At 34.1% G+C, this 16,137-nt stretch overlaps 1 protein-coding gene across 6 annotated transcripts in view; it reads right to left on the reverse strand.

Annotated features, from left to right (window-relative positions):
- Positions 1–16,137, reverse strand: part of KIAA0825 (KIAA0825 ortholog) — a 398,660-nt gene that overhangs the window by 303,893 nt on the left and 78,630 nt on the right. The window lies entirely within an intron of this gene.

The raw sequence follows: 16,137 nt of genomic DNA on the forward strand, positions 1-16,137 counted from the left end.
CCCCTTCTTGGTTGTCTTTAGAGAAGACCAATTCAAGAACCTTTCTGATTTCTCCTAAGGGTTCTGTAGGAAAGCCCTGCCACTTGAGAAGCAAATATGGGTATCTTCCTAGCGAGGAATAGTCCACTCTGCCTTTTGCAATCTTTGGCATCTTCCAGGGAGTTAGATATCTCAGAGCCAGACTTCCTCATCATTAGTCCAAAGCGGTAGGGCACTGCAAGGACATTCTGTGGAAGATGCCTGTGATTCTAGCCTGCAAGGATTATGATCATCAAACATGTACCTAAAATTCAAAGGGACCTAAGGGAGAAAGAGCCTCAATTAGATCAGCTTATGAATCATTCTGCTTTTAACAAATATATAAAAAGAGTATTATCAGAGCCCTTAATATAACTTAAATAAGGCATTTATTGATAAGATCGTATTTCTCCAAAGTTTTTGGTTACAAGTAACAGAAAATAGGTAAATTTGAGCAACAAATGGGAATTTCTCACATGGCTAAGGGTTTTCCTGTGGTCCTCATCTCAAATGGGTAGAGGGACAACGGACAATAAGCTGGAGTGAAAGTTGTAAAGTCCCTCTCTTTAATCATCATCTGAGTTTGCTTTCACTCATACCAAGCAAGAGGATAGGAAAGCAGCCATTTACAGTTGTTTGGAGAGACAAGAGTCTCAGTTTGCCAAAGTGAGACTTATATGTTTGGAATTCACTTGGAGGCTAGAAGGCTCCAAAAGGCTTGTGATAAATTGGGGAAGCAGCTGTGCCCCTTTGTTTTTATCACAAAGTGGCATGAGTGATTCCAAAGTGATATTAGATGAGCAATCTTATTTTTGTGAGTGATTCAATATGGAGACCAGATTTTATCTCAGTGTGTATAAATTCTAACTATTGAAAAAACAAAAGTACGAATCTGTTCTTTCCCTGAGAAATCAAAAATTATATTAACAGAGGCTGCCTTTTTAGAATTCTCTTATATTTATTAAAACTCAAAGTTAACATTCAGAATTATGTCTATGTGATATCAAAAAGTTAATCTCAGTATTCAATCCTTTATCTCATGGAGATACTGAATTAAAATACCTTAAAAGCCAATTTTCAAGATCAAACCTAAGTTATGGCATAATAGCTAAGAACATAAAATATGTCAACTCTGCCACATCATCAATAAAGATGAGATGCTTCAAACTGCTAACATAGATAACTTAGCAATTCTTGTTTGATGACTATGAAAGCTAATATCAAACTATTTTAAAATTAATATAAAGAAGGCCACATTGGCTTCCCTGGTGGCACAGTGGTTGAGAGTCTGCCTGCCAATGCAGGGTACACAGGTTCATGCCCCGGTCCGGGAGGATCCCATATGCCGCGGAGCGGCTGGGCCCATGAGCCATGGCCGCTGAGCCTGCGCGTCCGGAGCCTGTGCTCCGCAGCGGGAGAGGCCACAGCAGTGAGAGGCCCGCGTACCACAAAGAAAAAAAAATAAAAAGAAGGCCACATATATCTTTTTTTCCCGAAGACTTATCTTACATAAAAAACAAGAAAATAAAACTATAACTGAATAGAGACTTCAAGTTCTTAAAAGAAAACGTCAAATTAACAATAAACATACTACATGTAAGTAAATAATCATGTATAGGATAAATTCTAAAATAATAATTTTAAAAGCACAATATTCAAATTTTATTACAAGTTAAGATTTCAGTACAGAAACTTTGCTATGGTGTTGAGTAACCTCATGACATTTAACATTACTTTGGGGAATTTGAAAAATACAATTAGTTATCAGCAACCAATTTGTTGACTCTAGTGCTCCCAGATACCATTTGCTACCAGTGGGAAAATGCTGCTTATTCTCTAACTACTATTGTGCGCTTCATAACTTGTTAATTAGCACTTAATTTTCCCTTTGCTTAAAGAATAATGATTATTGCCTTCATCTAATACAACAAAGGACTACCTTTAACAATCAATTTTTTTTAAGTAGCTAATGATTCATAGGCAATACCCATCCCCCCATGAGTGCCTTACGTATTCCATCAGAACATAATAACCACTACAATTTTTCAAACTCTGCTAGAGACAGTTAACTTTAATGCTAACATAAATGCAAGATAGCCACTTTGATTATTTTAGGAACAATAAAACTTTGAACATTTTGACCTTTGGAATGAAAATTTCAATCATAATCTTTTTAAACTTGCATACTAACTGAGTAGGATGTGATATAAAATATTTAACATGAAATGGCAAAAGTGAGAAAGTAATTCCTATCAAGTAGATGTTAAAGACACAAAGCACAAACAATAGAAGCTAAAGTATTTCACTTTTATATTCTTTAAATATAAGAGAGAGAGAGATATGGAACCATGTGACAATTTTCCCTTGATAAAGGAAGGAATTAGAAAAGGTGACAGTTGACTTCTAAATTATGTCTAAACATCATCTATGGTTTTCAATGGTAGACTCTAATGTGGAGATGAAAATTTCTATCAAAAAATTTTTTTCTTTATATTTATAGATCAGAGCATGCAGCAGTGTTAAGTGTTAGTTCATTTTTACTGAATCATATAAATATCATAATGGGATAGATTAATAAAGTAGGTTCTCTATCTCTGGACAGAATGTACACTTATAGAAGGCAACTCTTCTGTAGTTTCTAAGTCTAAACACATGTTATACTTCATTCAAATAAACATCTTGAAGTGTAAATTTGTGAAATCTGGATTGTGATTCTGAGGATAATGAAAAATAAAAATCTAGATATTCTAGGTGATGAAAATGAATTTATATTATACAGTCACATATAACTTGTGGTTGTATGTATATTACCGTCTATTAATTAATTTCTTACACAGGTGACATACAGAATGCCAAATAAACAAATAATATGAAGTGAAGAAAATGAAGCCAATGTACTTTCCAGTATTGATAAAAGTATGAAAGATATTCTTGTTCAAGTTTCCAAATTCTTATTTCTAATTAAATCTATTTAATAAAAACATACAACAGACTTTCAAAAAAATGTTGGCCAAAACAATTTAGATAAGTGAAGTAGCAAAATAACTGTCAAGGAAATTGAAATATTCACACCAAACACTTAGACATAAAATTTTGAAAATCTTGACTAGGAAATTGAAATATTCACACCAAACACTTAGACATAAAATTTTGAAAATCTTGACTAGGTGACCTGATCAAATAATTCCAAATGTTTATTTGTGGCTTATGGTAATCCAGTGAAAGATTCAAAAACGTCATACAATTGACAAAAATTAATGGGAAAGCCTAAGATTTAATGCTTATTATATAAGTAAAAACAGAAGAAAAAATTAGGTATGGTTTAAATCAGATATGAAGTAGTTAAATAAAATGAAAACAAGGCAACTAAGCAATTGTGTATGGGGAAATTTTAAGGAGTAGAATTTTTAAGTAGCGAGTGGAGATAGGCAGGCATAAATCCCATTGGCAATAATGTGTTCCTCTGATCTTGGTGATATTCACTTTTAAGTGATGCCATAACTATTGTAACAATCCTGCATTTGACAGCATTCATCTACTCAGTCCCTGAAGACAGTGAACTTACAAGTAGTGTTTTCCTTTTTTTTGCATTTACTAATGACATATTTAGTTTTATAGGCACTAGTCACAGATTGAACCTTTTTTATGTCTCACTGTGGTGTGTAATTTTTTTTTAATAACTGTATGTTTAAAATAATTAGTACTGATGGTTATAATCACTAATTTCCTAAAACTGCAAAAGGCAACTTAATATTTGTGCATAGCAGCTGTAATACACAATATTGCACAGAACTAAATTATTACAAACAGTGCCAGCAGTTTTCTATACACAGTACTTAAGATAATTATAAAAAATCATCTTCATTACTGCTTGCTAGCATTTTTTTAACAGTTTAATTTGGATAGGTTACAAAATACATTCAAATCACACAGATATAATTACTGTAAACCCAAGAAGCCATAAAATGTTCCCAACCAAATCCCTTTGACCCTGTTAATCTCTGTTCCTTGTTAATCTAAGGCAAACATTGTTTGTAGTGTGCATTTGTTATAGAATATAAAAAAAAGTGGGGGGGGAGGAAATCCCTTAACAGTTGTTATTGATTTCAGCATTTACCGACTGAGAGTTAAGTGCTGTTTACAAAACAGAACAGATGCAGATGCTGACAAAAAGGTAAACAATTGTTGCATGGCTTCCTGCCAGATTCTGAACCGATATATTAAACTCCAAGTGAAGCACATTTCCCCTATGGATTGCACTTATTGCCACTTCATTTCCTATGTGCTCAGTGTCTCTATTGCCGTGCCTGGCACTAAGCTATTTCCAGTTCTTTGCTGACCCCTGAGGCCTGGTGCTACCACACACAGCCATTAGAGAAGGGAATTGCATGTGTCTGACACGGCCTGAAACCAATTATTTGATATTTTCTTCAGAATGATGCCCAACTCTGTTGGGAATGAGCAATCATGAAATAATTTACCTCCTGATTTAATTTTTTCCTGCACAAATTAGTTGTAGACTGAACTGGCTATACACAGATGCCTGTGACATAGCTCTGTCTTATCAAGATGATACTTGAAATGAAGCACGGGGATCTGAATTGAATAGGTTGGGGAATCCTGCTTTAAAGAGGCATTGACAAGTTTATCAGATATACTGATCACATGTACTCTCTGTTGATTGAAAATGACAGAACCTTAAAGAACTATCAGGATAGTAGGGAAAAAAACCACAAGGATGCAAACGATAGCAGTGTATTTAATGTTTTTAAACATCCTCCTGATTTCTGGTTTCCTTTTTGTGTCTTAGAAACCTTGGCACATGATTAAAATTTAACGAAAACTCACACTGGTGCATGACTGAGTGATCTTCACCAAATTTAGTATTTCGTAATTCTGCTTTTAGATATACTCATAAATGTCAAGAAAGTATGTATTTTTCTGTAACTCTAATCCCTATGAGTACTTTTCATAGAAATATAAAGGACTTATATTTTGTTGTCTGTATGTCACAGAAACAATGCAAAACATGAGATTATCACTTATCAATAAACAGCTTGTACAAATTTGCATATGCTTAATCTAAATAATGAGACATTGAGGCCAACTGTTCAAGCTCTATAAAGACAATACAAGTCTTTAGAGGGACTCAGTGAACATAAAGCTTCAGCAAAATCTGTGCAGTAATATCTTTTTTTTTTTTTTTTTTTTGCGGTACGCGGGCCTCTCACTGTTGTGGCCTCTCCCGTTGCGGAGCACAGGCTCCGGACGCGCAGGCTCAGCGGCCATGGCTCACGGGCCCGGCCGTTCCGCGGCATGTGGGATCTTCCCGGACCGGGGCACGAAGACGTGTCCCCTGCATCGGCAGGCGGACTCTCAACCACTGCGCCACAAGGGAAGCCCTGTGCAATAATATCTTGTTTATAAAGTCGAACAAGGATTTTTCTCATTTTTACATACTGATTTCACATTAGACCTTAGCTATAAAATCTTAAAGAGGCTGTAATTGCTGCATCTTCCCATTGCCCTTGGAGGTTCAGGCTCTACTAACTAGACCCATACACCAATAACTGTGAACTTTATGGCTTTTGTAACCATGACTAAGAAAAATTATAAGAAAAATATCCATTAAAAGTACACACTCTTCAAATAGCTGAAGGACTACTATTTTATTCTGCTACTAAAAGAACATTAACAAAGATGATAATAATTGATTTCAGTACCGTTTGGAAAAAAGATATAGAAAGGCACTATAAAACAATTTTACAATATAACTTTCTCTCACAATGATCATCATAAAATTTGGAGGGTATTTCTCTTCTTTTCAGGATAGGTTATTTCACAAACCTGGTGTCTACTCCAATAATGACTACAATGATTAGTACTGTGTGCTTTTTGCTAATGGAAATGCTAATACTGAATTTTAAACTTAAAATAATTTTTACCTTGGAGGACAAACAATATAATGCCAGATATTCTAAAATCAGTTCAGTATGACCATGTCACAGCAATCAAAAATATCAAAACTTCAAATTATTTAGTTTTTCATATATCACTGGCATCATAATTTCAAAGGCCTTATTAGAGTTTCATCTCTCACTGGCACTTACCTGCTAACTCGGTACTTCCTATGATTCTATTATGGAAAAGATTAAACAGGTAACGAGGTAGGCTACACTTTTCTAAATAATAGACAGGGTTTTCTGTTTTTACTCAATGTTGAAAAGAAGTTGCAAAAACAAACAGTGATAGGTTTTGCTTTTGATTGAAGCAATATACTGTACTTAATTTTAAGTAACTTTTTACTTCCTTACAAGCACAATTTTAGATCTCCATTTAGATAGCCCAACCATCAAAGTGCTTATGAATATTCTGGTAAAACTAGAAGCAAATTACAAATATATGTATTAAACAAAGGAATAGACATTAAATTTTAAGAATGACAGAGGCAAAAGACCTTCTGACTGGAAATCCATTATAACTTTTAAACATTTTACCCAAAGCTAATGATTATTTTCTTATTTCCACATGTGAGGAAGGGACTGGTCTAACTCTCAAAGCTACCAGCAGTTTCTCCTCTATAAATCCCTGTGCAGAGAGATCAGCCCATACTCAGAAAAATGCCAATTTAAACAAAGAATTTTAACAGTCCCAGGTGTACAAGACACAGATTTCCCCTCGGTTAAAAAATAACTGTATAAAGGTAGAGATGTTAAATGACAGCTACTTTGAGGCAGAAGATATGTTTTATAACAAATATTTGACTTCACAGATGTGACACTGATGGTCAAAGATTTTCATACTTATATATAAATAATGAAATTGAAAATGTTATAACAATGTATATCTGCCGAGTTGATTTTCATAACAAAGAATGTTGAGGTACAGGAACAACCATTACAATTTTCAGTCTTCTGTTAGAAAGAGTACATTTTTAAAGGAATCTTACCAATGTCTTTTTGCTTATTAAACTTTTCTTCTTGGACATTTATGAAAACAAGTTTGATACTAATAACTGATTGATAGCATAGTAACCAGAAGTCACATATTACATTTTCTGAGAACCTAAGAAAAAAATATGTTAATGAAATAACATTCAAGGTTATAATAGTCTACTGGAAAATGCCCATATGCTAAACAAGAATTCAGGGATTCATGATCTGTAAAAGCAGAAACCTGTAAACATTTTTACATAACACAACAGAGCTAAGCATTCACATTTGTCACTGTGTTCATAAACCAAGACATAGAATGACATAAATAACTTTAGCAGGGGAAAGCAGAAATCAGAAAAGTTTTAGAAAGGTTGCATTAGTGACTTACCAAATCACTTTCTACAGAATTTGAATTTCTGGCTTACAACTGCTTCCATGTGTATTACTCATCCACATTCTTTGCTCAATATAGAATAGTTGCAAAGTAAATTTGTTTACTTTTAGAATAATTTTATTCTGAACTTCTCTTCAATAATTTGTTTACAATCATTTTCATTCGTCTCTTAATTTGTTACTTATATTTTTAACTAGACAATTTCTTTTTCCAAGTTAAAAAATAAGCGTTTTAAAATCTCAGTATTTTAATCTTCTTTTTAATTTTTAAAACTGTTCCTGAATGGTTAATAAGGAATATAAATCTCAGGCTGACTTATGACCCCTAATGAGAAACCAGTAAGTCATTTTTATCTACCATCCTTAGTTTTTGAATGTCATAACTAGAGAATGTGGCTAGTAAAATATTCTTTCCACCGTTAGGAAGAACACACAGGTGTTCTAAGGAGTCAATAATTGAGTGCAATTTAGCGTTTGCTAATTGTTGCTGCACAGAAGCAAAAATATTACCCAAACTAAACTACATCCACTTTATCTTTTAGGTAATATACTTTCCACCTTTGTTGCTTTAGTGTCTTCAAAACAAAGATTCAGAGGCCTCTGAACATTTAATGGTGAATAATGGGGTCAGAAAAATAGAGCCATGCAGCAGAAAAACATTTTAGGTAAATAAAGATACGTGTGCCTATGCATAATACTACATATCTACCCAACCACGGAACGTACACCCTCCCCTCATACACATCCAGTCATCTTTCTCATAGTTTTTGATCAAATAAATAATTTTCACAGATGATACAACCTTTAGTAGGAAGAATTTAAATACGCCATCAACTCCTTAGGGAAAAAATTCTAGTGTGAGACTTTTCGTTTATTTTCTTATGAGGCACTGAGGTATAGTGGGAAGATACTTCTACTCTTAGTTCCATCTCCAACTTGATTTGTTAATCAGCCAAAATGCCGTAGTTTTCATCACCCATAAAACAAGAACTGGAGTTTCTGCACTGCCTAATTTCAGACTGGTGGTGGAGCAAATATAAATTAAATAAAAAACCCCGAAATGTGGAAGCATCTTGCAAACATATCGTTAACATGTGGGATTATTATTAATTAATCATAAAAAGGATCTTAAATCTAGCAATAATTGCTTCAACTATTTCAGTAACTTAATTACTTTTAGCTTAACTCTGGCAAAAGCCTTATATGTAAGCAGATTACCTGCTTCTCTAGGAATAAAATGAGAGCCTCCTCTAGATATTTTTTTATATTAAGTAAAAAATTAACACTATTATTTTCCTTTTCATGTGTTAGGTGGAAAGTCTTGAATTTTTTTTTCCTTTCCCAATTTTTCCCAAGCAGAAAATCCAGTGATGTAGCTTTGCACTCTATTACTACCATAGTTGCTTCCAAAATCCAAGTTTGTTTAATTTTATATGTAGAGAATAAATATATGTGTTACAATTCCGGAAAGTCCAACACAAAAATCAGGATCTGTGGCTCATGGGAATCACTCTTCAAATTATAAAAGCGTTCCTGATCTTGCAAGGGATTTCATTTAGCAAGAGAAAGAAAGACAGTATTTAAGAGAATAGGCTTGGTCATAATTCAGAAATGGATTTGAATCCTAGTCGAGGTACATCCTAGCAGTGGCACTTTGGGAAAGCTCTTTAACTTATCCAACCTCAGTTTCTGCAACTATAAAGCAGGGATAATATCCAAATTTTCAGAGATGTTTGTAAGAATCAAATGGTGTATCAGCGCATAAAGTGCTTAGCATGGTGCATGGCAAATTAAAAGGACCTAAAAAACAGTACCTATTATATAACTAACTTTATATATTTGTAAATAGATAACAAGGAAAAATGAAGATGATCAATGAGAAAATATTAACAAAAATTAATGGTGAATTCATGTTTTGAGTAGTATCCTTTGCAAAGTATATACTTTACTCAGGTTTTTAGTGCAAATTAGAGCCTAAGCTATTCGTGCCTTACCAAAACTCAAGAATAAGAATGGCTGGGAATGACGTTTAACACAGAAAACACTATCTTAAATGGCATGAAAAATTTGTCCTGTCCTGCCTCTTATATAAAGGGTGAAATAAAACTAAATAGTTCTAATTTTCACCCTCACCTTGATGGATCACCCTGTGTACTTCTACTGTAGAGAGATAGACAGTACAGAAAGGAATTAGACTGAGTAGAGAACATCCTCCAGGCTCAGAAAAAGGAAAGACAAGCCCGTTCTCTCTACTGATGGCATGGATGTCCTAGCACATCCTAGGTTAAGCCTCAATAGGGCTCTGAACATGCCATGTAACCGAACTTGCAGAGGGAAGGCTTTAGACTCAATTATGCCAAAACCCAAATCACGTTTGACTTTCTTTAAGTGCTGAAAAAAATACTAAAATTATTTACATAAGTTTAACATGTACAATTGTTTTCATATGGCTCATGAAATTCTTACCCACAGACTCTTAGGAAAAGATCACTCACTCTTCCATGCTTTATAGTCCTAATTCTGAGGTTTTCATTTTGTTCTTACTTACAGAAGGGTTTGTATGGATACAGAGACACTTTCTGAGAAAAAGTATTTAGTCCATACCTACTGTCTACAGCATTGCAGAAATGAGCTGGTTCTTCCCCAGGAAAAAGCACAAGTCTTAAATCCCTTCTTTGCCTACTTTAAATACATGCCAGAGAAAAGGCATATGAATTTCTTTTCAATCAACAATACAAAATAATATTGTATTTCCAGTTCTTGCCTGTGATCTTAATTTTCAATGACCTGATTTAAAATGCTACTAGAAAAAAAAATTGAAACAAAAAATAAAACAAAACAAAACAGTTGGTTGTAGGATCAAAGGGGAAGCCCAACAAAGAATTTCTAGGAATAGCTTCAGATGTCAGCTGGAAGGAGAGACTCTACTTCCTGTTTTTGCTTAACCACAGACTCCCCTCTTCACCCTCCCATCCTCATTAAAAATGCAACTGTAGGAAATGGGCACTTTCCATACTGTTATTTTCAAGTTTCACTTGGGGAAGAAAAATCACACAGATAAAGATCTAAAGGACGTTTTTATATTTGTTACAGTGGCATACAAAGCCACACACTTAGCCAGCTAATACATCCGTACTGTCTGTCAGCAAAGAAAATAAATGTGACAGTTTCCACTGACAAATTGTAGGTATAAAAAATCTGGTTGTGGAATGATTTCCAGGTCACAGAGTCAGAATAAGTTTAGAGTTAAAGCTTAGCTATTATCTAATATAACCCTTTCATTTTATCAATTAGAACGATATGAAGAGGTTAAATGACTTATCTAAGGTCACAAAAACAAGGGGGTAGAAGATTCAAGACGAGCACCCTTGACTCCTGATAACTGTACTTTTCACCTTCTGAGAGCAAGTACTTGTAAATAAGGAATATACCAGTATTTCATTAAAGAATAGCAAGTATGATAAAACAGTGGGGAAAAAAAGCTAATCAACAATATCATTTATTAGTATTTTCAACAACAGTACAACAAAAAACCCTGAAATTGTACTATTACTTTAAAGGAATTTGTGATAACTGAATAAAGATATAACTTTCTTTTAGGAATTTTTTTCCCCATTACTGTTTTGTATTACTTGAAATTCCAGCTTCTACTAGTGTGGGGTTAGAAAACAATAAGCATGATTGACATCAGAGAGCTAATGGAGATCTTCACCTCTGTCTCAGGAGCACAATAGGGTCAAGAGATGTGGTATCCTTCTAGGAGGCTTGGTCTCTTCTGTAACAATAGGATAACAAATGCTTCTTTCTGTACACACTTTACATGCTGGCCTCAATATTCTTCTTTACATTTCCCTGAGATCATCACTCAGCTAGTCAGAGGTACTTGAGGAGTAGGAGAGAAATTAGGGTGATTTTGACTGGCCTACTTTCCAACTGTGATCTGTGCCTCCTTAGTCAAAATTCTGCCTTTTTCTGGGCTTGAGGGTCTCCTTTACTCTAAAGGATCTTTTCATTCCCAGAGGGATTCTGTTTCCCCTACCCCCAATCTTCCTTAAACAAAATATAAAGGAACTGGGAGAGGGAAGGGGTAGAGGCCACCAAGTTTCAACCTCTCACCCACTGGAGATCTTTAGAAACCTTCCAAATACTCAAAGGCATGCATCATACACTCAAGCCTTTCCCTTTCAAGCTAACAATAACCTCAAGAAAAATTCAGAGTAAGATATACAGGGGATCATGACATTTATCCTATGATTGAAATCTCCTAATTGCATCGTTTCATATTAAAATACAGAGAATTTATCTAACTAAAATTTACTACACATAAACAATCCTCTTTTTCAAGCACTGAGAAAAGTAGCAATATCTTTTCTTACATCCAAAGAAAGTACAATTTTAAAAGTAAAAGTAACTCGATGACTTAATCACTTAAAAGAGTATCTGTAAAAATATTATTCTTTTCTAGAATATATCACCAAACCACAAAAAGTCTATAATATTTACATTATAACATTATTTCACCATTTTCTTCAAATATCAAAACATAAAAATAGACATATAGACCAACGGAACAGAACTGAGAACCCAGAAATAAACCCTTGCATATACGGTCAACTAATATTTGACAATGGGACTAAGAATGCTCATTGGGGAAAGGGTTAAATAAATGGTGTTGGGAAAAGTGGATAACACATGAAGAAGAATGAAACTGAGCCGTATCTTACAACATATACAAAAATTAACTCAAAATGGATAAAAGACTTTAACCTAAGACCTGAAACCATAAAACTCCCAGAAGAAAGCATAGGGAAAAAGCTCCTTAATGTTAGTCTTGGCAATGATTTTTTGGATATAATACAAAAGGCATAAGCAACAAAAGCAAAAATTAATAAATGGGACTATATCAAACTGAAAAACTTGTGCACAGCAAAAGAAACTATAACAAAATGAAAAAATCTATGATAGGGAGAAAATATTTGCAAACCATATATTTAGTAAGGGATCAAAATACAAAATACATAAAGAACTCATACAATTCGGTAACAGAACAACAACAAAATCCGATTAAATAATGGGCAGAGGACCTGAATAGACATTTTTCCAAAGAAGACATACACATGGCCAACAGGTACATGAAAAGATGCTCAAGATCACTAATCATCAGAGAAATGCAAACCAAAACCACAATGAGATATCACCTTATACCTGGCTATCATCGAAAAGGCAAGAGATAACAAGCATTGGTGAGGACGTAGAGAAAAGGGAACCCATGTGCACTGTTGGTGGGAATATAAATTGGTACACCAATTGCAGAAAACAGTATGGAGGTTCCACAAAAAATTAAAAATAGAACCACCATCAGCAATCCCACTTCTGGAATATATCTAAAGGAAATGAAAACAAGATATCAAGGAGATATCTGCACCCCCATGTTTGTTGCAGCATTATTCACAATAGCCAAGATAAGGAAACATCCTAAGTGTCCATTTATGAATGAATGGATAAAGAATGTGGGAGATTGAGATAGATAAAATGGACTATAATTCAGCCATGAGAAAGAAGGAAATCCTGCAATTTGCAACAACATGGATGGACTTTGAAGGCATTATGCTAAGTGAAATAAGTCAGACAGTCAGACAGAGATAGACAAATACTACAAGATATCACTTATATGTGAAATCTAAAACAACTAAACTCATAGAAACAGAGTATTAAGGTAGTTACCAGGGGATGGGGGATGGAGGAAATGAGGAGATATTGGTCAAAGGGTACAAATTTCCAGTTAGAAGATTTAAAATTTCTGGGGATCTAATGCACAGCATTGTGATTATAGTAATAATAATGTATTACATAATTGAAAGCTGTAAAGAAAGTAAATCTTAAGTGTTCTCACCACACAAAAGTAATGGTAATTATGTGACATGATGGAGATATTAGTTAATACTATGGTGGTAATCGTTTTGAAGTATTAAGTGTACAAATATTAAGGGTACAAATCAACACGTTGTACATCTTAAACAGTGTTGTATGTCAATTATATCTCAATGAGGCTGGAAAAAAGAGACTAGTGTATATACAAGGTCTGCTCAAGATATCTCAGTAGATCACAAAATAAGCATTATGAAGTCTTGGAATGAGAAGACTGTGGGATAGTTTAGGGGAAAGTAAAACAGTGACAACACTAAAGTAGATTTAGCATACAGAGGATTCACAACAGTGTTCTTAATGGAATGAGCTATTTCCGTCCTGTTCTTTTAGTCAGTAGAGCACAGTTATAGTCAGGGCATTGCAGTCAGACAGACCTGAGTTTATATCCTGGCTTTACTTTGTAACCTTGACCAAATTACTTAATATCGCTATGCCTTAGTTTTCTCACTATATAACAGAGATAAATAAGGGTACCTACCTTGTTGGGTGGTTAGAAGGATTAAATGAAATAATGTGTTGCAATGTCTGACCCAATAAATGCTAATTCTTGTTACTTAAGGACTGTCTAGAGTTTCAGGCAAAATATCGAAGATTTGGGCTTCCCTAGTGGCACAGTGGTTAAGAATCCGCCTGCCAATGCAGGGGACATGGGTTTGAGCCCTGGTCCGGGAAGATCCCACGTGCTGTGGAGCAACTAAGCCCATGCACCACAACTACTGAACCTGCCCTCTAGAGCTCGCATGCCACAACTACTGAAGACCCCGTGCCTAGAGCCCGTGCTCCGCAACAAGAGAATACACTGCAATGAGAAGCCAGGGCACCACAACGAAGAGTAGCCCCTGCTCACCGTAACTAGAGAGAGCTTGCGTGCAGCAATGAAGACCCAACGCAGCCAAAAAAAAAAAAAAAAAAAAAAATCGAAGACTTGGTGAGTGTAAACATATACTAAAGACAATGTACAACCCATTCAAGCCAATCTAGATTTTATTCAAATAGGAATATAAATTATAAATTTTATTAAGTATTTATAAATTATTATTATTATTTTGCTAATCTCAAACTGTATTTCCTTAATAAATAAAATTTGGTCATTGGGCAAAATACTAGTGGAAAAGATGATTGCTTTGTTAAGAGTTAGTTTAGGAGTTCTCACACAGCATTAACAGCAGTTACTCAGTTTTCTTCCCTTCACCATGTCTAGCTTAGAAACCTTAAACACGGTAGCTGCTAAATGCCTTGCCTGTGGCAGGTACTCAATACAGCAGAACGGAACTGATTTTTAGGCAGCCCACTTGAACAGTGCTGTTTGAAATTTCTTTTACAAGTGACAAAGAATTTAATTTTACATTTTGAGACAAGACCCAATAGCACGGTGGTTAAGAATATGGGTCTTGAAGACATAGAGATCTACATGTGAATCCTGACTTTGTGCAAGTGATCCAAGGCAAGTTAATCTTTCTAAGGTTCTTTCTTTGTTTATCAAATTGGGATAATAAGGAAAGGGATGCACTTAGTACAGTGCTTGGCACATGGAAAGCATTCGTTTAACAAGTGATTTATACCAAAGTTCAGATAAAGCAGCTTGAGAAAGATCAGTGCACTTGGACTTGTGGGAAGTGCTTCAAATTTTGGTGTAAAAGCCAACGCACATAGTTTTCTCTCACAAAAGGGAAAACACCTCAATATGAGCCCTAAAGACTCCATAGCAACTTACACATATTTTTAACCATATGGATCTTTTCTTCTGGTATAAACTAAACTATATTTAGCACATATAAAACTTTCATGTTGAAAGTACTTTACAAGTAAGCATAAACTTTTTGAGAGGACATAAAAATTATAGAAAATAAGTACACTTATGAAAATGCATTTAAGATTTATGTAATAATTAAAATGAAAATTTACTTTGAGCAAAATTGTAATGTTCCTAAATTAACTGATTTTGTATTCTGCTGTAACCTAAACCTGGCTGATGCATCTCTGTTCTGTGATGTGACACAGCTTCCTGAAGAAAATAAAAATTCTAAGACAGAACATTAAATTATTTGAAAATTCATATATCGTATTCATATAATATATTCATATATCAGAGAAATTTGGTATTGTGGTATTTTATTAAGGAAGGTAGATAAAAATATAGTGAGCTATGGAAATTTTTATGAAATGATCATAAATTCAAAAGTAGCAATTCACCAAATGATAATTTTCAAATAATTAAAAAATATAGTTTATGAACCTATTTAGAAACACACCTCAGCATTCTATGTAAAGCATGAGTAATCATAATTTTCAAAATAATCATATTTTTTACCTTAATTTTTCTTCACTGGTAGGAAATTAAAATGATGACAAGAATAACTTCTTATATCATAATAGATTATTTTATCTTTTGAATAAAATTAGGACTCTTCAAATACTCTTTTATTATATATATTCTTATAGGAACAACATTAGAGGAACTTTAAAAATCAGCTGTAGTTAATGTTATGCTTCCATAACCAATTATAATATAGAATTTTATAATTAGTATTTCATAATAGGGCCATATTGGCATTGGCTGACCAAAATATTACAATTTTAAACTTACAATTTTCATTAATAAAAATTTCTACAAGTGTTCAACACTTCTTTTTACTTAATAATGCTTCAGCTCTGGAAGATACAATGGGTTAAAAATTAGACTTTTCTGTTTATATATATATATATATATATATATATATATAAAGTTCCACCCAATAATTTATGTGATTAAAAAACTGAAAGTCTTGGGCTTCCCTGATGGCACAGTGGTTGAGAATCTGCCTGCTATGCAGGGGACACGGGTTCGAGCCCTGGTCTGGGAGGATCCTACATGCCGCGGAGC

Source organism: Tursiops truncatus, chromosome 3, assembly GCF_011762595.2.
Source record: "Tursiops truncatus isolate mTurTru1 chromosome 3, mTurTru1.mat.Y, whole genome shotgun sequence".
In the NCBI taxonomy this organism is placed as follows: Eukaryota; Metazoa; Chordata; class Mammalia; order Artiodactyla; family Delphinidae; genus Tursiops; species Tursiops truncatus.